The sequence below is a fragment of the Odocoileus virginianus genome, chromosome 12 (genome assembly GCF_023699985.2).
Source record: "Odocoileus virginianus isolate 20LAN1187 ecotype Illinois chromosome 12, Ovbor_1.2, whole genome shotgun sequence".
Taxonomy (NCBI): domain Eukaryota; kingdom Metazoa; phylum Chordata; class Mammalia; order Artiodactyla; family Cervidae; genus Odocoileus; species Odocoileus virginianus.
Genome location: NC_069685.1, coordinates 6,151,605 through 6,173,738, shown reverse-complemented (window position 1 = coordinate 6,173,738; position 22,134 = coordinate 6,151,605). Strand labels below are relative to the sequence as shown.

General features: G+C 38.8%; 1 protein-coding gene and 2 non-coding genes across 9 annotated transcripts in view; 2 read left to right on the top strand and 1 right to left on the bottom strand.

The window, feature by feature from the left end:
- Window positions 1–22,134, top strand: part of FHIP1A (FHF complex subunit HOOK interacting protein 1A) — a 399,036-nt gene that overhangs the window by 66,695 nt on the left and 310,207 nt on the right. For 6 of the 7 annotated variants that reach the window (XM_070474760.1, XM_070474765.1, XM_070474766.1 and 3 more), the window contains one exon: window positions 21,708–21,804. The exons of the other annotated variant lie outside the window; for it this stretch is intronic. The gene's annotated coding sequence lies outside the window, so the exon portion shown is untranslated. The remainder of the gene's footprint in view (window positions 1–21,707; window positions 21,805–22,134) is intronic. 7 annotated transcript variants of the gene reach the window in all.
- Window positions 2,394–2,497, top strand: LOC139037880 (U6 spliceosomal RNA). Its single transcript, XR_011490834.1, has one exon. It is a non-coding gene; the product is annotated as a U6 spliceosomal RNA (small nuclear RNA).
- On the bottom strand, window positions 18,693–18,811 carry LOC139037910 (small nucleolar RNA ACA64). The gene has a single exon (XR_011490858.1). It is a non-coding gene; the product is annotated as a small nucleolar RNA ACA64 (small nucleolar RNA).

Here is a 22,134-nt window from a genome sequence, read left to right as displayed (position 1 = left end):
CAGTACAAAGTTAAGCAACAGTTAGTTCATTGTGTGATCATCACTGTTTATTTGCTTTACTCATAATAAAAGACAACTTGTAGATTTAAGAAAATGGAGAAAAAAGTTTGCATCCCAATGTTTCTAATTCAATGTACTGCCTTCCCCAATATTTAGTGATGTTACAGAGAGTCCAGCTTCATGGATTTATAAATTTTTAAAGAGCTCTTTAATGATGACTATGCTATTATTTTTATAACTGTAAATTATGCCTCTTTCTCTTAAAGGCATCATATGTTGACTCCATGAGACACATTCAAAAGCAAAAATACTTGCAAATAAAATATGCTGAAGAACTGTAAATAAGCCTAGAATAAAAAAATGGAACTCTTTATAGATTGCTAAACTGAATATTCAGGCTACAGATAAAAGCCGCCCCCCCTCCTTTTTTTAAAACTACTTAGCTTTGGAAATTTCACTGTTCATCAGTTATAGTTTTACAAATTCTGGGAAACTGAAACTGAAACTCATCAAAGGCGGTGGACACAGAGAAGTCTGGAGGGCGGTCTGGGGAAGCAGAGGAGGAAGGGAGGGATAAGAAGGGTTGCGTGTTTTTCTGTCCTGGGATTCAGCCCTGATGACTGAGACACGGAGCGGTGAACAGAACATGCTTAGATCAGGGGTTGTTTTGATAACAGAACATCATACATGCCTTTCTTTACACTAGATCTTATAGGTTTCAGTTTGCAAAATCACAGCTAAGCTGCAGGTGGCAAAATCCCATGGCTATTTAGAATTAGAGGGATGTAAATTAGATGTGATGAAGCTTGGCCCTTTAACTGTTTCCCCCTGTGTTTTACACCAGCAGTTCTCAAACCTGAGTGTGCATCAGAATCACCCGGCAGGCTTGTTACGCCACAGACTGTGGGCCCTGACAAACTTCTAGTTGATACCTCTAGGACAGGGCTAACTACTTCCATTTCTAACAGGTTCACAGTGGTACTGGTGCTGCTCTGGGAGGGGAAGACGCGCATTTTGTGAAGCACCGTTTTATACTGCTGTTCTCTGGGCATAAGTGTCTCCTACTGATCCCCATTCTTGAGTTTTCAGTACATCTTTCAAACTGATGTTTGTTTTTGACGAAAGGATTGCTTTTTAAAAAAATGCTTTTCTGGGACTTCCCTGGTGGTCCTGTGGTTAAGACTCTGAGCTCCTAGTGCAGGGGGCTCGGGTTTGATCCCTGGTCAGGGAACTAGATCCCACATGCCACAGAGTACAGCTAAAAAAAATTAAAAATGCTTTTCTTTGAACATGGTTTCAGTCTAATATCTGCTTTTATTTTTCAACTGAATAAAAAGAAAAGGCTACTGAATATTTCCCAGGATGCACATATTTAGATATATGGCTGGGTTCTAATGTGCATTCCCATAATTATTCATACAGATGCATTTGATTTGTAAACAATAATCCTTTTTCTAACTATACCAATGGATTTTACTGTTATGTCTCCTTTCCAAAATCTGGATAATCAGTTTTGAATTACAGGAGAGAAAATTAAAGTAGGAAATAAGGGTTAATGGCACAGAAGGTGTAAATTTGTCCCTCCAAAATTCTTATGTTGAAACCTAATTCCTTGCGTGATGCTGTTAGGAGTGGAGCCTTTGAGAGCCGATTGCAGCATGACCGTGGAAACCCCCCGTCCGGAGAATGGAGAGCACTCTCTTGCTTCCTCCACCACGAGAAGATGTGATGAGAAGTCTGCAACCCAGAAGCAGGCCCGCACCCTACTTATTCCACCTGATCTCAAATTTACAGCCTCCAGAACCGTGAGGAGTAGATTTCTGTCGTTTTAGCCCCTCAGCCTGTGGTTATTCTGTTGCAGCAACCTGAATGGACAAAGCGCGAGGCAGATTTTATTAGAATAACTGGGGGATTTCAATTATTCATGCAATTTCATTCTATGAATAATCAAGAGTTCACTGCAGCTATAATTTTCTGTTGAAATTTTTCTTTTTAAAAGCTCCACATAGCAGCTTAATTATAATCTCTCTCTGCCTACTCAGAGAAAGTTCTTGAAACTGGCAGTAGTTTTCCTAAGTATCTAAGAGTTTACCATGTCTTTTGGTTGCCTAGAACTGAGGATAAAACATCCAGTGTAAAATGTATGTAGTAGGGCTAAAGAGAATGCAGTTTGTGAGTAATATAAAAGATAAATGGCAAGCATTCTTAAGACTGTAACAGTAGATAAATTTAAAAACAAGAGGGGTAGATGACTGGGAAAATGCTAGTTTTTCCTCTATTTTTAAGAAAAAGGTTATTACCAGTTACAGTGGGTAGCTCCTGTGAAGAAAGGAGAAAACAACAGCCCTTCAGATGTCATGAAATGTTGAAGAATATGTTTAAACAAAAGACCGGTGCTTGCCTCAGCAGCATATATACTAAAATTGGAACAATATAGAGATCAGCATGACCTCTGTGCAAGGATGGCACACAAATCTGTGAAGTGTCCCACATTTTTCAAAAAGAGAAAGACATACCATGTGATATCACTTATATGTGGACTCTGAAATAGGACACAGATGAACCTCATGAAACAGAAACAGGCTCACAGATAGAGAAGAAAATTGTGGTTGCTGAGTGGGGGTGGGGGAGGAATGGGTTGGGAATTTGGGATTAACAGATGCAAACTATTAGTGTAGGATGGATAAAACAACAAGGTCCTACTGCATATAGCACAGGGAACTGTATCCAATAGCCTGTGATAAATCATATGGAAAAGAGTGTGAAAAAGAATATATATTCTTTTGTATATAACTGAATCACTGCTGTGCCCCAGAAACTAACACAAGATTACAAGTCAATTGTTAATTCAATTAAAAATCACATTATGTATTCATTTTAGAAGTGGGAACCTTTTGACCCCTTTCACTCATTTCTCCCACCTCTAACCCTTACCTCTAGTAACTCCCAATCTTTTCTCTGTAACTTTGAGTTCTGGGTTTTTTGGTTTTGTTTTGTTTTATGTATTCCACACATAAATGAGAATCATACAGCATTTGTCTTTCTCTATTTCACATAGCATAATGCCCGTAAGGTACATTAATGTTGCTGCAGATAGCAAAATTTCATCTTTTATAGCTGAATAATACCCCACTGTATATATATACCATTTTCTTTATTCATTCATTCATTGATGGACATTTAGGCTGTTTCCATGTCTTGACTATTATAAGAATGCTGCAATGAACATGGAATTGCCTGTCATTTTTTAAGGAAAAAAAATTACTTGTATCAAATTGAAAAATGAATCAATCTTCAAGTAAGATAAAATCATCAGTAACACAATTAACAGTTAAGACAGCACATACAGATTAGACTACAAGTTTAGATACTTTTTTTAGTTTTTAAAGATCTTATTGGCGTTATTCAACATATCATGAATCAAGCAACATCCCAAATACCAAATAGAAAGGAGCTCCGAGGAACTGAACAAAATGGGAGACTTTTACTGTCAGAGGGGGAAGGGACAAGGAAAGAGCAGATTACTTCATAGGTTTAGATAATTTGAATTAAGTACATACACTAAAATCAAGAGAGTTGACAACTTTCACACTGACAGAAAGCACTGACTCTTTGTAAGCATATGACTTCTGGGAAAATGAAGATGACATTTCACAGGATAGGGAGGGCATGTATCTTTTTGAATTACTGTTTTCATTTTCTTTGGATAAATATCTAGAAGTGGAATTGCTGGAATTTTAATAATTTTAATTAAAAATAACTTACAAAAAAAAAAAACCAAAAAATAATTTTCAACTTTCTGAGGATGCTCCATATTGTTTTCTGTATTGGATAAACCAATTTAACATTCCCACCAAGAGTGCACAAGCATTCCCTTTTCTCCACATCCTCTCCAACACTTATTTCTTTTTGATAGTTATTCTAGCAAGGTGAGGTGATATCTCACTGTGGTTTTAATTTGTATTTCTCTAATTAGTGATGTTGAGCACTTTTTCATATACCTGTTGGCCATGAGAAAGTCATGTTTGGAAAGATGTCTATTCAGATCCTTTGCCTATTTTTTTTTTTATTAATAGAGTTGTTTCTTTTTATTTGCTATTGAGTTGTAAGAGTTCTTTATGTATTTTGAGTTAACACCCCTTCTCAGATAAATGATTTGCAACTATTTCCTCCCATTTATAGGCTACCTTTAGATTTTGTTGATGGCTTCCTTTGCTGTGTAGACATTCTTTAGTTTTTTGTTTTTGGGTTTTTTTTAAAGTTTTTTAGTTTGATGTAGTCCCACATGCTTATTTTTGTTTTTGGGGTCAAATCTACAAAATTATTGGCAAAACTGATATCCACAAGCTCACTATCTGTGTTTTCTTCTGGAAGTTTAATGGTTTCAGGTCTTACATTCAAGTCTATGATACATTTTTGCTTGATCTATTCCCAGGTATGGTATAAAGCAGTTCAGTTTCATTCTTCTGCATGTGGCTGTCTGGTTTTCCCAGCACCGTTTCTTGAAGAGACTGTCCTCTTCACATTGTATACAATTGAAGATGTATGTATGTGTGGGCTTCCCAGGTGGCACTAGTGGTAAAGAACCCACCTGCCAATGCAGGAGACCTAAGAGATGCAGATTCAGTCCCTTTAGGTGGGCATGGCAACCCACTCCATTATTCTTGCCTGGAGAATCCCATGGGCAGAGGAGCCTGGCAGGCTACAGTCTGTAGAGTTGTAGAAAGTTGGACATGACTGAAGCGACTTAGCATGCAAGCACACATATGTATGCATGTGTGTATTTCTCTGCACCATCTGTTCTGTTCCATTGACATGTGTTTGTTTTTATAATAATACTGTATTGCTTTGATTACTATAGCTTTGTAACATATTTTGAAATCAGAAAGCATGATCTTCCAGCTTTTCTGTTCTTCCTCAAAACTGCTTTGACTGCTCAGGGTCATTTATGGTTTCCTTTGAATTTTAGGATTATTTGTTCTATTTCTCTGAAAAATGCCACTGGAATTTTGATAGGGATTGCATTGAATCTGTAGATTGCTTTGGTAGTGTGGACATTTTAATGCTCTGAATTCTTCCAATCCATGAACACAGAATACCTTTACATTTGTTTATGTCTTCAATTTCTTTCATCAATATCTTATAGTTTCCAGTGTGTATGTCTTTTACTTCCTTAAATTTATTCCTAGGTGTTTTATTCTTTTTGATTCAGTTGTAAATGGAATTATTTTCTTAATTTCTCTGATAGTTCATCATTGGGTGTATAGAAGTGAACAGTTTTTGTATATTGATTTTATATCCCACAACTTTACTGTATTTATTCTAACAGTTTAGTGATAAAGTTTTTAGGATTTATACATATATATGTGTATAGGTTTCCCAGGTGGCATTAGTGGTAAAGAAACCACCTGTCAATGCAGGAGACATAAGAGATACGGGTTTTTATCCCTGGGTGGAGAAGATCCCTGGAGAAGGGCATGGCTACCCACTGCAGTATTCTTGCCTGGAGAATCTCATGGACAGAGGAGCCTGGTGGGTTATAGTGGAGAAGGTTGCAAAGAGTCGCACACGACTGAAGCGACTTAGCACATATACGTGCTAAGTATATATATTACATGTATATGATCATGTCATCTGCAGATCATAACAGTTTTACTTTTTACTTCTTCCTTTCCAATTTTTATGCCTTTTATTTTTCTTGCCTAAGTGCTCTGGCTAGAACTACCAATACTAGAATAAAAGTGGTGAGAATGAGTATCCTTATTTTATTCCTGATCTTAGGGGAAAACTTTAGCTTTTTGTTATTAAGTGTAATGTTAGCTGTGGGCTTGTTATACATGGCCTTTATTATATTGAGGTATGGTTTCCTCTAAATCCACTTTTTAGAGTTTTTTTAATCATTAGATATTGAATTCTGATGATGCCTTTTCTGCATCTATTGATGATTATATGATTTTTATTCTTTGTGTTAATGTGGTATATCACATTGGTTTTGTGAGTGTTGAACCATCCTTCAGTTACTGGAGTAGACCCCACTTGACAATGGTGTTGAATTTGTTTGCTAATGTTTTGTTGAGGTGTGCACTGATGTTCATCAGGGGTATTGGCTTATAATTTCCTTTCCCTGTGGCATCCTTGTCTGATTTTGGTATCAGGGTGATGGAGACCTCATAGGATAAGTCTGGAGATGTTCCTTCCTCTGCAACTTTCAGGAATAGTTTCAGAAGGATAGACATTAACTCTCTCTCCACTTGTAATTTGATTACTGTTAGTGCCATGTTTGACCCTAATTATAAAGGACACCTTTCCTTGTTCTTTTTCGTGTGTGTATCTATTTTAGATTTTTGGTTTGCTGTTACCATGAGGTTTTTGTGTAGCAGTCTCTTTCTGAGAGAGAGAGATAATTGTATATGTGTATAAATATATACATACACACATACACATATATTGAATGTTAAGTTGCTGATCTTTTCATTTCAAATGAATTTAAAAGTCCTGCATTTTTACTGTACTCCCCTCATGATTACTGTTTCTGATGTCATATTTTACATCTAATTGTTTTATGTATCCCTTAATTGCTGTGGATACTGACAATTTTACCACTTTGTCCTTTAATTTTCCTACTGGCTTTGTGTGTGGATGATTTCCTACCTTTACTGCATGTTTGCTTTACTGGTGAACTTTCTCATTTTGTAGTTTCTTGTTTCTAGTTGTGACCTTTTCTTTTTTGCCTAGAGAAGTTCCTTGAACTTTTGTTGTAAAGCTGGTTTGGTGGTGCTGAAGTCTTCTAGATTTTTTGATGGCTATAAAGCTTTTAATCTCTTCATCAGGTCTGAATCAGAGCCTTGCTGGTAGATTATTCTTGGTTGTAGGTTTTTCCCTTTCATCACTTTAAATAGATGGTGCCACTCCCTTCTGATCTGCAGAATTTCAGCTAAAAAATAAGCTGAGTTTTATGGGAGTTCCCTTGTATACTATTTGCTTTTTTCCTTGATGCTTTCAACAGTCTCTCTTTTTCTCATTTTAATTACAATGTGTCTTGGTGTGTTCTTTTTGGATTAATCCTGAATGGGACACTCTCTGCTTCCTGGATTTGGATGACTATTTCCTTCCATGTGTCATGAAAGTTTTCAGCTATTTTGTCTTCAGATATGTTCTTGACCTCTTTCTCCTTCTTGGACGCCTATAATGTGAATATTATTTTCCTTGATGTTGACCCAGGGGTCTCTTAAACTGTTCTCATTTCTTTTCATTCTTTTTTTCTGATCCACAGCGATGATCTTCACTATCCTGCCTTGAACTTGCTGATTCGTTCTTCTGTGTATTTTAGTCTACTGTTGAATCCTTCTGGTGAATTTTTTATTTTAGTTATTGTATTGTTCATGTTTGTTCAGTTGTATATATTTTCTAACTCTTAAAGAAAAAAAACCTATCTCCTGGGAATTCCCTGGTAATCCAGTGATTAAGATTCCACAGGCCACATGGTGTAGCCAAAAAAAAAAAAAAAAACCCTAAAGCAAAAAAAAACCCCACTTCTATCTTCTTGCTCTGTGCATCCATTCTTCTTCCAAGTCTTTGACCATCTTTAAGATCATTACTCTGAACTCTTTCTTGGATAGGTTGCTTGTGTTTTCTTCGTTTCTCTTCCAGAGTTCCTTCATCTGAAACATATTCCTATGCTGATTCACTTTGTCTGAGTTGCCATTGGTATTTTTATGTATTTGGTAAGTTACTTATGTTTCTCTACTTTGGGGAAGTGGCCCTCTGTAGGAGACACCCTATGCACCCCAGCAGTGCTCTCCTCTCTCATCACCCAAGGTATATGCTCTGGGAACTCCCCCTAGGAGGGCTGTGTGGGTCCTTCAGTTGTGGTGGGCTTACTATGTGAGTGATCTGATAGGTGTGGTAGGCCCCTCGTCCAGTTGATTGCCAGGACCTTTGCTGAAGAGATGCTGCTGGCTCTGTTCAGTGGGGCCTGCTCGTGAGGTGCCTGGTTGGAGAGCTCTGGGGACCCTGGGACTAGTGCCGGCTCACTGGCATGCGGAGTCAGGGTCCCAAAGAATCTGGGGCTGTTGCCCACTCCCCCTGGCAGGTGAAGCCAGATCCTGGGATTAGTGCCAGACCACTGTAATCAAGATGGCAGAGTAGAAGGACGTGTGCCCACCTTCTCCTGCAAGAACTCCAAAATTACAACTGGCTGCTGAACAACCATTGACAGAAGATGGTTAGATCCCATCAGAAAAGGATACCCCACGTCCAAGGACAAAGGAGAAGCCCCAGAAGGATGGTAAGAGGGGCAGAATTGCATTTAGACTCAAACTCCTTACCCATCAGAGTTGCGTGGAGGAGTCAAACAAAACCTTGTATGCACCAGGACACAGACCCCACAGAAACTGAGCCAGACCTGCCTCTGAGTGTCTCCTGTGAAGGTACGGGTCAGCAGTGACCTGCCGCAGGGGCTCTTGGTGCAGCAGACCTGGGTGTGGCATAAGCCTTCTTAGAGGAGGTCACCATTAACGTCACCATAGAGCTGCCAGAACTCACACAGGACTGGAAAACAGACTCTTGGAGGGCACAAACAAAACCTTATTTGCACCAGGATGCAGGAGGAAGGAGCAGTGACTCCACAAGAGACTGACCCAGATGTGCCTGTGCATGTCCAGAAGTCTCTGGCAAAGGCATGGGTCAGCCTGCTACAGGGTCGGGGGCACTGAGTGCGGCAGTATGTGCAGGGGGCCTTTTGCAGGAGGTCACCATTATCTTCATCACCTCCACCATAGTTTGGTCTCAGGTCAAACAACAGGTAGGGAACACAACCCTGCCCATCAGTAGAAAATTGGATGAAAGAGTTCCTGAGCATGGCCCCACCCATCAGAACAAGACCCAGTTTCCCCCACAGTCAGTCTCTCCCATCAGGAAGCTTCCATAAGCTTCTTATCCTTATCCCTCAGAGGGCAGACAGAATGAAAACCACAGTCACAGAAAACTAATCAAACTGATCACATGGACCACAGCCTTGTCTAGCTCAATGAAACTATGAGCCATGCCATGTTGGGCCACTCAAGACAGATGGGTCATGGTGGACAGTTCTGACAAAATGTAGTCCTCTGGAGAAGGGAATGGAAAACCACTTCAGCATTCTTGCCTTGAGAACCCCATGAACAGTATAAAAAGGCAAAAAGATACAACACTGAAAGATGAACTCCCCAGGTTGGTACATGTCCAATATGCTACTGGAGAAGGGTGGAGAAATAACTCCAGAAAGAATGGAGAGATGGAGCCAAAGCAAAAACAACACCCACTTGTGGATGTGACTAGTGATGGAAGTAAAGTTTGGTGCTGTAAAGAACAGTATTGCATAGGAACCTGGCATGTTAGGTCCATGAATCAACGTAAATTGTAAGTGGTCAAACAGGAGATGGCAAGAGTGAGCATCAACATTTTAGGAATCAGTGAACTAAAATGGACTGGAATGGGCGAATTTAACTCAGATGACCATTATATCTACTACTGTGGGCAAGAATACCTTAGAAGAAATGGAATAGCCCTCATAGTCAACAAAAGAGGGCAAAATGCAGTACTTGGATGCAGTCTCAAAAATGACAGAAGGATCTCTGTTCATTTCCAAGGCAAACCATTCAACATCACAATAATCCAAGTCTATGCTCCAACCAGTAATGCTGAAGAAGCTGAACAGTTCTATGAAGACCTACAAGACCTTCTAGAACTAACACCCAAAAAAGATGTCCTTTTCATTATAGGGGACTAGAATGCAAAAGTAGGAAGTCGAGAGATACTTGGAGTAACAGGCAAATTTAGCCTTGGAACACAAAAGGAACCCAGGCAAAGCCTAACACAGTTTTACCAAGAGACTGCACTAGTCATAGTAAACACCCTCTTCCAACAACACAAGAGATGACTCTACACATGGGCATAACCAGATGGTCAGTACTGAAATCAAGTTGATTATATGCTTTTCAGCCAAAGAAGGAGAAGGTCTATGCAGTCAGCTGTATAGATAGGGAGCTGACTGTGGTTCAGATCATGAACTCCGTATGGCCAAATTCAAACTTAAATTGAAGACAGTTAGGGAAAGCCACTAGACCATTCAGGTAACACCTAAATCAAATCACTTAGGATTATACAATGGAAGTGACAAATAGATTCAAGAGATTAGATCTGATAGACAGAGTGCCTGAAGAACTATGGATGGAGGTTTGAGACATTGTACAGGAGGCAGTGATCAAGACCATCACCAAGAAAAAGAAATGCAAAAAGGCAAAATGGTTGTCTGAGGAGGCTTTAGAAATAGCTGAGAAAAGAAGTGAAAGGCAAAGGAGGAAAGGAAAGATATACCCATTTGAATGCAGAGTTCCAAAGAACAGCAAGGAGAGATAAGAAAGCCTTCCTCAGTGATCAATGCAAAGAAATAGAGGAAAACAATAGAATGGGAAAGACTAGAGACGTGTTTAAGAAAATTAGAGATACAAAGGGAATATTTCATGCAAAGATGGGCACAATAAAGGACAGAAATGGTATGGGCCTAACAGAAGCAGATGATATTAAGAAGAGGTGGCAAGAATACACAAAAGAACTATACAAAAAAGATCTTCATGACCCAGATGACCATGATGGTGTGATTAATCATCTAGAGCCAGACATCCTGGAATGTGAAGTGAAGTGGGCCTTAGGAAGCATCATGAAGAACAAAGCTAGTGGAGGTGATGGAATTCCAGTTGAGCTATTTCAAATCCTAAGATGATGCTGTGAAAGTGCTGTACTCAGTAAGCCAGCAAATTTGGAAAACTCAGCAGTGGTCACAGGACTGGAAAAAGTCAGTTCATTCCAATCCAAAAAAAGGCAATGCCAAAGAATGTTCAAACTACTGCACAAGTGCACTCATCTCGCATGCTAGTAAAGTAATGCTCAAAATTCTCCAAGCCAGGCTTTAGCAGTATGTGAACTGAGAACTTCCAGATGTCAAGCTGGATTTAGAAAAGGCAGATGAATAAGAGATCAAATTGCCAACATCCATTGGATCATTCAGAAAGCAAGAGAATTCCAGAAAAATGTCTATTTCTGCTTTATTGACCATGCCAAAACCTTTGACTGTGTGGATCATAACAGACTGGAAAATTCTTAAATAGATGGGAATACCAGAACACCTTACCTGCCTCCTGAGAAATCTGTATGCAGGTCAACAAACAACAGTTAAACTGGACATGGAACAACAGACTGGTTCCAAATCAGGAAAGGAGTATGTCAAGGTTGTATATTGTCACTCTGCTTTTTTAACTTATATGCAGAGTACCTCATGAGAAATGCTAGGCTGGATGAAGCTCAAGCTGGAATCAAGATTCCCAGGAGAAATATCCATAACTTCAGATATGCAGATGACAGCACCCTTATGGCAGAAAGCAAAGAGGATTAAAGAGCCTCTTGATGAAGGTGAAAGAGGAGAGTGAAAAAGTAGGCTTAAAACTCAAGATTCAGAAAAACAGGATAATGGCATCCAGTCCCATCACTTCATGGCAAATAGATGGGAAAACAATGGAAACAGTGAGTGCCTTTATTTTTTGGGGCTCCAAAATCACTGCAGATGGTGACTGCAGCCATGAAATTAAAAGACCCTTGCTCCTTGGAAGAAAAGCTATGACCAACCTAGACAGCATATTAAAAAGTAGAGACATTTGTCAACAAAGGTCCGGCTAGTCAAAGATACGGTTGTTCCAATAGTCATGTATGGATGTGAAAGTTGGAACATAAAGCTGAGTGCTGAAGAATTGATGCTTTTGAACTGTGGTGTTGGAGAAGACTCTTGAGAGTCCCTTGGACAGCAAGGAGATCCAACCAGTTCATCCTAAAGGAGATCAGTCCTTAGTATTCATTGGAAGGACTGATGCTGAAGCTGAAACTCCAATACTTTGGCCACCTGATGCAAAGAACTGACTCATTTGAAATGACCCTGATGCTGGGAAAGAGTGAAGGTGGCAGGAGAAGGGGATGACAGAGGGTGAGATGGCTGGATGGGATCAGCAACTCAATGGGCATGTGTTTGAGTAAACTCCAGGAGTTGGTGATGGACAGGGAGGCCTGGCGTGCTGCAATTCATGGGGTCACAAAGAGTCAGACACGACTGAGTGACTGAACTGAATGTACTTATTTCCATTTTTATAATTGTTCTCTCATGCTTTTGTAGTTCTTTTGTTCCTTTTTATTTTGCTCTCTTTCATGATCTGATTTTCTGTAGTGCCCACATGTTTTTAATGTCATAATTTACATCTTGTTATCTTGTTTATCCCTTAACTAATTATTGTAGCTGTAATTATTTTTACTACTTCTGACTTTTCATTTTCATACTAATTTCCACCACCTTTACAATATTAATTATTAATTATTGTATTAATTAATATTAACAATTAATTAATATTAAGTATTCTGAATTAATAATGACAATTAATTAATATTAATTGTTCTGAATTTTTTCTCGTAATATGTATTCACCTTTGTGAGATTTATACTTTGATTTTTTTTTGTCAAACATAAAAGTTCTGATTCAGTTCAGCTCGAAGAAGTCTTATTATCATTTCTTATAAGGCTGGTGTGGCGGTTATGAACTTTAAAAATCCATGGCTAATTCATGTCAATGTATGACAAAAACCACTACAATATTGTAATGTAATTAGCCTCCAACTAATAAAAATAAATGAAAGAATAAAATAAAATAAAATTTAAAACAGTGAAAAAAAAATTTATTCTGCCTGGAAAACTTTCTCTCTCCTTCGACTCTGAATAACTATCTAGTTGGGTGGAGTATTCTTGATTGAAAATCTTGTTCTTTTCAGCATTTTGAATATATTGTGCCACTTTTCTGGCCTACACAGTTGTCTCCTGAGAAGTCTGATTGTCTTACAGGGTTCCCTTGAGTGTAATAAGTTTTCCTATTGCTGCTTTTAAGATTGTCTCCTTGTCTTTAACTTTTGACATTGTAGTTATATATCTTAGTGTAGGTCTCTTTGGGTTCCTCTTATTTGCAGCTCTGTGGGCTTCTTGAATCTGGATGTCTGTTTTCTTCCCCCTGGGTAGGGAAGTTTTTGGTCATTATTTACTCAAATAAGTTTTTCTGCCTCTTTTTCTCTTCTGGGATCTCTATAATGTGGATGTTGTTCTGCTTGATGTTATCCCACAGGTATATTAAGCTACCTTCATTTAGAAAAAATTTTTTCTGCTGTGATTGGATGAGTTCTACTGACCTGTTGATCTCTTTCTTTGCCTCATCTAATTGACTGTTGAGTGCCTCCACTGTATTTTTCAGTTCAGTTATTATATTCCAGCTCATCAACTTCTGCTTGGTACTTTCTTATGTTCTTCTCTTTCTTTGCTATAGTCCTCACTGTGTTCAAACATTCTTCTCCTACATTCTGTGAGCATCTTTATGAATGATTTAAAAAACTATCATGTAAATCACTTATCTCCATTTCATTAAGGATTTTTTTCCCCTAAGATTATATCTTGTACTTTCACTTGGAACATGTTCCTCTATTTCTTCATTTTTCTTGACTCTGTGTTGGCTGTTTTATCTTATACATAAAAACCAACTCTTTTTAAAAATTTAATTGAAGTATAGTTGATTTATAATGTATTAATTTATGCTGTACAGTCAAGTTATTCAGTTATATATATAGACATATATATACACACACACACATATTCTTTTTTATATTCTTTTCTATTATGGCTTATTACAGGACATTGAATATAATTCTCTGTGTCATATATTAGGATCTTGTTTATCCATTTTTTAAAATAACAGTTTGTATATAGCCAGACTTCACTGGTGGCTCAGTGGTAAACAATCTGCCTGCTATGGAGGAGACACAGGTTTGATCTCTGGGTTAGGAAGATCCCCTGGAGGAGGGCACGGAAACCCACTCTAGTACTATTACCTGGAGAATCCCATGGACAGTGGAGCCTGGCAGGCTGCAGTCCATGGCATAGCAAGAGTTAGACAAGATTGAAGCCACCTAGCACACACACATAAAGCAGCCTCCTCTTCAGTCTTGAAGGAATGACCTCGTGTGGAACATGAACCGTCTTGTTCAACACTGCTCTAGCTCTTGGTTGTCTCTCGAACTTTTGTGATTGTCCACACAACCTATTTTATTTTATTTTTTTAAATGTAAAATATCCATAATGTTTTTTTTTTCATTTATTTTTATTAGTTGGAGGCTAATTACTTTACAATATTGTAGTGGGTTTTGTCATACATTGACATGAATCAGCCATGGATTTACATGTGTTCCCCATCCCGATCCCCCCTCCCACCTCCCTCTCCACCCGATTCCTCTGGGTCTTTCCAGTGCACCAGGCCCGAGCACTTGTCTCATGCATCCAACCTGGGCTGGTGATCTGTTTCACCCTAGATAATATACATGTTTCGATGCTATTCTCTTGAAACATCCCACCCTCGCCTTCTCCCACAGAGTCCAAAATTCTGTTCTGTACATCTGTGTCTCTTTTTCTGTTTTGCATATAGGGTTATCGTTACCATCTTTCTAAATTCCATATATTTGTGTTAGTATACTGTAATGGTCTTTATCTTTCTGCCTTACTTCACTCTGTATAATGGGCTCCAGTTTCACCCATCTCATTAGAACTGATTCAAATGAATTCTTTTTAATGGCTGAGTAATATTCCATGGTGTATATATACCACAGCTTCCTCATCCATTCGTCCGCTGATGGGCATCTACGTTGCTTCCATGTCCTGGCTATGATAAACAGTGCTGCGATGAACATTGGGGTGCACGTGTCTCTTTCAGATCTGGTTTCCTCAGTGTGTATGCCCAGAAGTGGGATTGCTGGGTCATATGGCAGTTCTATTTCCAATTTTTTAAGGAAACTCCACACTATTTTCCATAGTGGCTGTACTAGTTTGCGTTCCCACCAACAGTGTAAGAGGGTTCCCTTTTCTCCACACCCTCTCCAGCATTTATTGCTTGTAGACTTTTGGATAGCAGCCATCCTGAGTGGGCGTGTAATGGCACCTCATTGTGGTTTTGATTTGCATTTCTCTGATAATGAGTGATGTTGAGCATCTTTTCATGTATTTGTTAGCCATCTGTTTGTCTTCTTTGGAGAAATGTCTGTTTAGTTCTTTGGCCTATTTTTTGATTGGGTCATTTATTTTTCTGGAATTGAGCTGCAGGAGTTGCTTGTATATTTTTGAGATTAATCCTTTGTCTGTTGCTTCGTTTGCTATTATTTTCTCCCAATTTGAGGGCTGTCTTTTCACCTTGCATAGTTTCCTTTGTCACACAACCTATTTTAGACTCCCAGGCATTGATGGTGTGCCAAGACCTGTCAGGGTCCCAAAGGGGAGTTTCTTAGTCACTGCCTAGTTTCAAGCTAATTGGAAACCAGACTCTCAGGTAGCAACTTTTAAAGTATGCATATATATCTACTCCTGTGGGACCACAAGTGTTAAGTCCTGCTGGCCATCAGAGCCAGGTAATACAGGTGCTCCTGGTGGCAGCTGCAAAAACTGGGGCACAAAATTGTGTGCACTCTCCTTTCTGGGAGCTCCTGGTGAGTTGGAGAGTGGCATAGGGGGAGAGTGCAAAGATGTCAGCTTCCAGCCTCCATCTCTGGAGAGTGCTCTGGTAGGTCCTTAGGTGTATATTAAATTAGATGCTTGCCCCTTGGACCAATGCTTTAATATAACCAAATGAACTCCTTTCTTGTAAACTCTAGACTCCTCACAATGGCTGCCTCTCTGATGGTCCCTGGGGTGGGTGAGTCTGAATGCGCTAACCCTTTAAGAGTTGTTTCTCAGTCCCCTGTAGCCTGGCAGGTTTCATGGTTTGCAGTCGCATTGGTATTAAAAACTTAATGTTTAGGGGGGAGCTTGTGTGTCTCAGATGCAGGTTTTAAAATTTGGGTGCCCAATGTGGGGTTGAAACTCTTTGCTCTTCTGGGAGAAGCTCTAAGTTTTGAGTCCCCTCCTGAATTGTGGGTTCCAAAGCCAGGGTTGGTTTTAAGCCTGTCCTTCCCACCGCAGTGGGGCTTCCCTGGTGGCTCAGTGGTAAAGAATCTGCCTACCAATGCAGGAGATACAGGCTTGATCCCTGGGTGGGGAAGATCCCCTGGAGAAGGAAGTGGTAACCCCCTCCAGTATTCTCATCTGGCAAATCCCATGGACAGAGGAGCCTGGCAGGCTACAGTGCATGGGGTTGCAGAGAGTTAGACATGACTTAGCGAATGAACAACAACCTACTTCAGTGTGGGTGTTTTTACCCTCATTTCCTTATCTGTAGGAATTGCTTGCTACTTCTTGCCCTACCCCACCCCAGAAGAAGTTGTTCATAGGTAGCTATAGATTTAGTGTGTCTGAGGGAGGAGGTGAGTTTAGGATCTTCCCATGTCAAATTTGCCCTAAAATTTTCAAATACCAGTCTTTGAGATCTTTCCAGGGCCCCAGCTAAAATTGCTATCCTTTAAAAAAACATCCTGTAGCTCTCATCATGTTATACCTTGTTTATAGTAATTAAAGAATCTGCCTGCAAAGTGGGAGACCTGGGTTCAATCCCTGGGTTGGGAAGATCTGCTGGAGAAGGGAAAGTACTCACTCCAGTCTTCTGGCCTGGAGAATTCTGTAGACTATATGGCCCGTGGGGTTGCAAAAAGTTGGACATGACTGAGCAACTTTCACTTTCACTTTCATAGTAATTAGGGTAAAAAGTTTATGAAATTGGGCATGTTTTCTTACTTAAAAAATGTCACTTAAAATGTTGGTTGGTGATCAAAATAAAATATAAATTTTGATTCTTATTAAAATCTGGGAATGTAAGAATTCAAAAAGCATTGACTTTATTCTGTTTGTGAAATAAACTTTATTTTAAACAAACAAACAAGAGTTTATTTTCGTTACTGGATTACAGTGGTGAAGATGGTATTGTCTTCATTTTTGTGGCCCCTTTAAGGACTAATGGAATGTTTGCAAATCGTTGGGTTATTGAAGGTTCTTGAAATATATATAAAATATTGAAAGGAAGGAAGAAAATAAATGTGTGTAAAATATTCAAAGAAAGGAAGAAAATAAACTTATTTGTGCACATACACATATGTTATCTTCCTTATCCTTAAGGCATGTATTTATATTTAGAGTAATATATTTGCATCGATAGTTGGATGCATTGAACCAGGCATTTCTGATGTTAGATAAGATGGTAAGCTAAGAATGGCTGCTGGCTCTTTCTCATGCACAACAATTCTGGAGATGCCAGAAAGGAGATATTTAGAATGTGGAATATAAGAGAAGAATTTCAACCTGATTAAGGACATCAACCAAAAATCTATGGCAAATATCACATTTAACAGAACTTAAATGTGATATTATCTAGGCCTGTGTTTGTTATATGTACGTGAAACCCAGACAACAGTAGTATAAACATGTAAATCTTGGCTTTTTCTTACTAATAAGCAGGAAGTCCAGAGGTGTGCCGCACAGCCCTGCACGTGGCCTGAGAGCGTCAGTGTTCTGGGCCCCTCTCACTCCGCTCAGTCCCTCACGCTCAGCTTTTGTTCTCTGGCTCAGCTGGTTTCTACCTCTGGCTCTAGGCAAGAAGAAGACAGAGAAAAGGGCAGGGATGCAGACCAAGCCAGTTGGGCTTTCTGCAAGCTCACCCAGGCATGTCCTCCTAACAGCCCATTGTCTTGGACTGCATCCCCCTTTAGTTACAAAAGCAGTTGCATTTTGCCTCTATAAACTAAACTGGTTTCTGGTAGAAAGGAAAAAAAAATACAGAGACTTGAAATTGGGTTGACAACTGGTAGTGTCTGCTTGTATCTTCACTTTAAGTAGAGAAAAATGCAATGATCCCCTCTATGACCACTATTTTTGAATTAACGCTTGATTCTTGGCCATTGCAAAAAGAACAAAAATAAATGTGATATGTAATGGTCAGAGTTCTGTCACATACTTCAGAAAGGGTGTCTAGCTGATTTTAAAAGAAAATACCTTATTAAGCAATGTGAAGTAGCTTGTGCTTAGTCACTCAGTCGTGTCTGACTCTTTGTGACCCCATCAACAGAAGCCCACTAGGCTCCTCTGTCCATGGGATTTTTCAGGCAAGAAGACTGGAGTGGACTGCCATTTCCTTCTCCACGGGATCTTCCTGACCCAGGAACTGAACAAGGGTCTCCTGCATTGCAGGCGGATTCATTACTGCTGGGTCACCAGGGAAGCCCATACAATATAAAAAAATTAATCTAAAAAATATAAAAATTATTATGGAAAAAATTGTATGGCTTGATTTGCAAATATTAAGAACACCTGAATAAATGAAGCAACATACCATGCTAATAATGAGATAATTTTTTTTTTTTAGATCAACAGCTTTATTGAAAGATGAGAGAAGGGGAGATGGGAGGGAAGCTCAAGAGGGCAGGGGGATATAGTTAAACATATAGCAAATTCATGTCTTTGTATAGTAGAAACTACCACGACATTGTAAAGCGATTATACTCCAATAAAAAAAATAACAAGAGTAGATCCCCTTTCTTCCCACAGTTCTGGTGGTGTAGGACTCAAACTCTGAGCACCCAGGTGTCCTGTGGGTAGAAGACAAGGTCTGGGGTCAGATACCAGAATCTAGAACACGCCGGCAGCCGCAGGCAGCCCACAGCAGAGGTACGTGTCAGAGCCTGGGTTTACCTCCCCACAAGGAGAGGCGAGCAGGCAGCCGAGGCCCCGGTGGCTCTGGGCAAGGAATCTCACCTGTGGCCAAAGTCACAGGTAATTTTCAACCAATGCCAATGAGATGATTTAACACTTTAAAGGTTTAATTTCTCCAAAATTTATCTGTAAGTGTAGTGTGATTTGAAAAACAATTCCAGAAGGATTTTTTTGGAGGTAAATCAATAAAATAATTCTGGAATATATTTGGTGAGTTATAAAAAGACAATTTTGGAAAATAAGCCAAAGCAATTGAAACAGTGTCACAGGATCAACTCTTTAAGCCAAGAGGGCAGGGTAGAAAGTCAAGAAACAGATCTGTATATAAATGAGGATTTCTTATATGATAGAGAAATAAAATAAGAAGAAACGATGTAGTATAGTATTAATAAACGGTACTGAGAAAATTTTCTCACTGCAAGAAAAGAAATACAATCAGATCCCCATATTATATAAAAGTAAACTCCAAATGTATTAAAAAATCTAAAGATAAAATATAAAATGAAAAAAGAAACTGTAAGAGTATCAGGAAAGGATTTCTTGAATAAGAGTTGCAGGTCAGGCCCTCTGGGAAACAGACTCTAAAATTAGAGACTTGTGTGGGGGCAGATTATTGGGGTGTTCCCTCCGGCTCAACACGGATGAAGTTAGTCTTGGCCTGATCCCGTGAGGAACTCTGGAGCTGGGGGAGCCCTTCTGACTTGAACTCAAGCTTTATTCTTTGCATATGGGCCAGTTGTTGGTTGCAGGTTGTCCCCAAGAAGTGGGCATGGCCCTGGGTGAGGCGGCAAGTCAAGGGTAATGCCCGTTTCCCACCTCTTCCTCTTGGCTATTGAATATAATGTTGCTCAGAATGTTGGTGTGCAAATATCTCTTCCAGATCCTGCTTTTAATTCTTTTGGATATATACTCAGTAGTGAATTGCTGGAGTATATGGTAATTCTCCCTGATGCTGGGGAAGATTGAAGGCAAAAGGAGAAGGGGCAGGAGGGGATGAGATGGTTAGATAGCATCACTGACTCAATGGACATGAGTTTGAGCAAGCTCTGGAAGACAGTGAATGACAGGGAAGCCTGGCGTGCTGCAGTCCACTGGCTCGCAAAGAGTAGGACACGACTTAGTGACTGAACAACACAACAACATGGTAATTCTGTTTTTTTGTGGCATTGTCTTACTGTTTTCCACAGTGGCTGTGCCATTTCATATCCTACTGAGAGTGCCCAAGGGTTCCTATTTCTCTACCCTCTCCCCAACACTTGTTATTTTCTGATTTTTGTTTTTTATTGGCAGCTGTCCTAATGGGTATGAGGTGATATCCTAACTTTGATTTGCATTTTTAAACAAGTTTTTAAAAAGTTAATTTTTGGCCATACTCTGCCACATGTGAGATCTTAGTCCCCTGACTAGGGATGGAACCCACAACCCCTGCACTGGGACCACTGACCCACAGGAGAAGTTCCTTGATTTGCATTTTAAAATCCAGCTTGTTTTTTAGAAGTAAAAGTTTTGTCTTATAATTATAGAAATAGTGTATATTCATTATGGAAAATTTGGGACACATGGAAAATCATAGTGGGAAAAAAAAAAAAACTCCTGCAGAATCCTGTTACTTTAACATAATCAGTGTTAATACTTCAGTTTGTGTCTTTCCAGTCTTTTTTTCTGTCCATATTTCCAGATGACTGGAGCTAAGTCATAACACCACTCTGAGCAACTTAGAAAAAGACATCTGTTCTCTAGGTGAATGCAACCCTGCACCAGGGTGTGTGGCTTTTGACAAGCAGAGAACAGCTAGATTTCAGATCTCACTTGCCCCTAGTACATTATGCAGTGAAGAACTTGTACAACCCTATGTTGTAGTTTTGAATGTACCAAGGGATTTATTTTATATATATATATTTTATAAATCTGAGATCATACTATTTGATAAACTATGTTTGGATGGGATATAATTTTAGTTCATTCCTATTTATCAGTTAAATTATTTCTAAAGTTTAGATATTATAAAATCTTGCTAGTATGACAATACTTTTTTCCCTTCAAGAAAACTGTTTATTTGTATTCTTACCAACAATGTACAAACTTGTTGACCACTCTGCAACACTGCATATTAGTAAATTTTAAATCTTTTGGAGACTATAAATTATGTGTTCACCTTATTAATATTGAAGTTTGGTATATGTGGCCATTTGTTTTTCTTTTTCCTGTTACTTGCTGTACATTTGTTATGACAATACTTGCACATGAATCTTTGTGTTTAGAATTATGTCTTTATGATAAAGTCCCTAGAAATTGCCTTGAAAACTAAATTAATGAGTGCTTATTATTATGTGTCTTAGACTGTGCTTAGGAAAATGTAAAGAGGTAGAGATGTACAATTCTCATTCCAAACCAACGCTCTAGGTACTGTGATTATTATTTTTAGAGAGAAAGTTGAGGTGCAACAAGAAATGAATGAGTACTTATTAAAGTTATTTGATGCAGGTCACAAAGCTGGGAAGCAGTCGAGCTGGGTTTTGAAGACATGACTGTCAGCTGCATCTGCTCCAGAGCCCCTAACATGCTATGGTGATTAACTCTAAAAGAGAAGACAGATGGATTTGAGAAGAGTTTTAATAATTAATAAGCCTCATATCATCAGTGGAGTAGACCCTGACCACTTGACAATTTTCTTAGAAGAAAGGATCATTCAAAAGCAAAGTGTTTTTATTAGGATATTTGGTAGAAAAAAGAATTTAATGGCATGATTAATATTCTAATAGGATATACATTGTGCACTTTTGAGTTCTTTTTAAGAAAACAACTTTAGAAGATAATTTAAATTTAGATTTAATTTGACTGGAAATGATAATGTCTTCATCCTTTTTTTAGTTTCCAAGGTTTCTGGGTCAATGAAGGGATCATTTTGATGTCCTCATCTCAGAGTGCTCATTTCCCTATGCTACACCTGAACTTCTGTTTTTTTGTTAAAGGTGATGTGCTTTGCCCATTTCTTCAACGAGATGTGAAGATAAGGACTACAGTCTCATGAGCTGTGTGAAAGAAGAATATGTGAAAGTGTGGCTATTAGTAAGATACTACTCTTCTTTTTTCATATGATCATGGATTTTTGGTATTTTAAATATTTAATGATTTGAGAAACGTATAATACAATATAAGACATAATTACATTTTTAAGTGGGACTAAAGGAGGTAAGAAAAAGAAGGAAATCTTGTCCAGCTCCCGTACTTAAGAAATCTAATTTTAGTTCTCTACCTAGAGAGGATAAAAATAAATAAAATGAGATAAATTAATGAAATGTACATGTTAAAAATGTTTCCTATTATGTTACTAACATATACATTCAAATCAATGTACTTATTTCTAACTTGTTAATTACGTAACTTCTACAGTAGCAG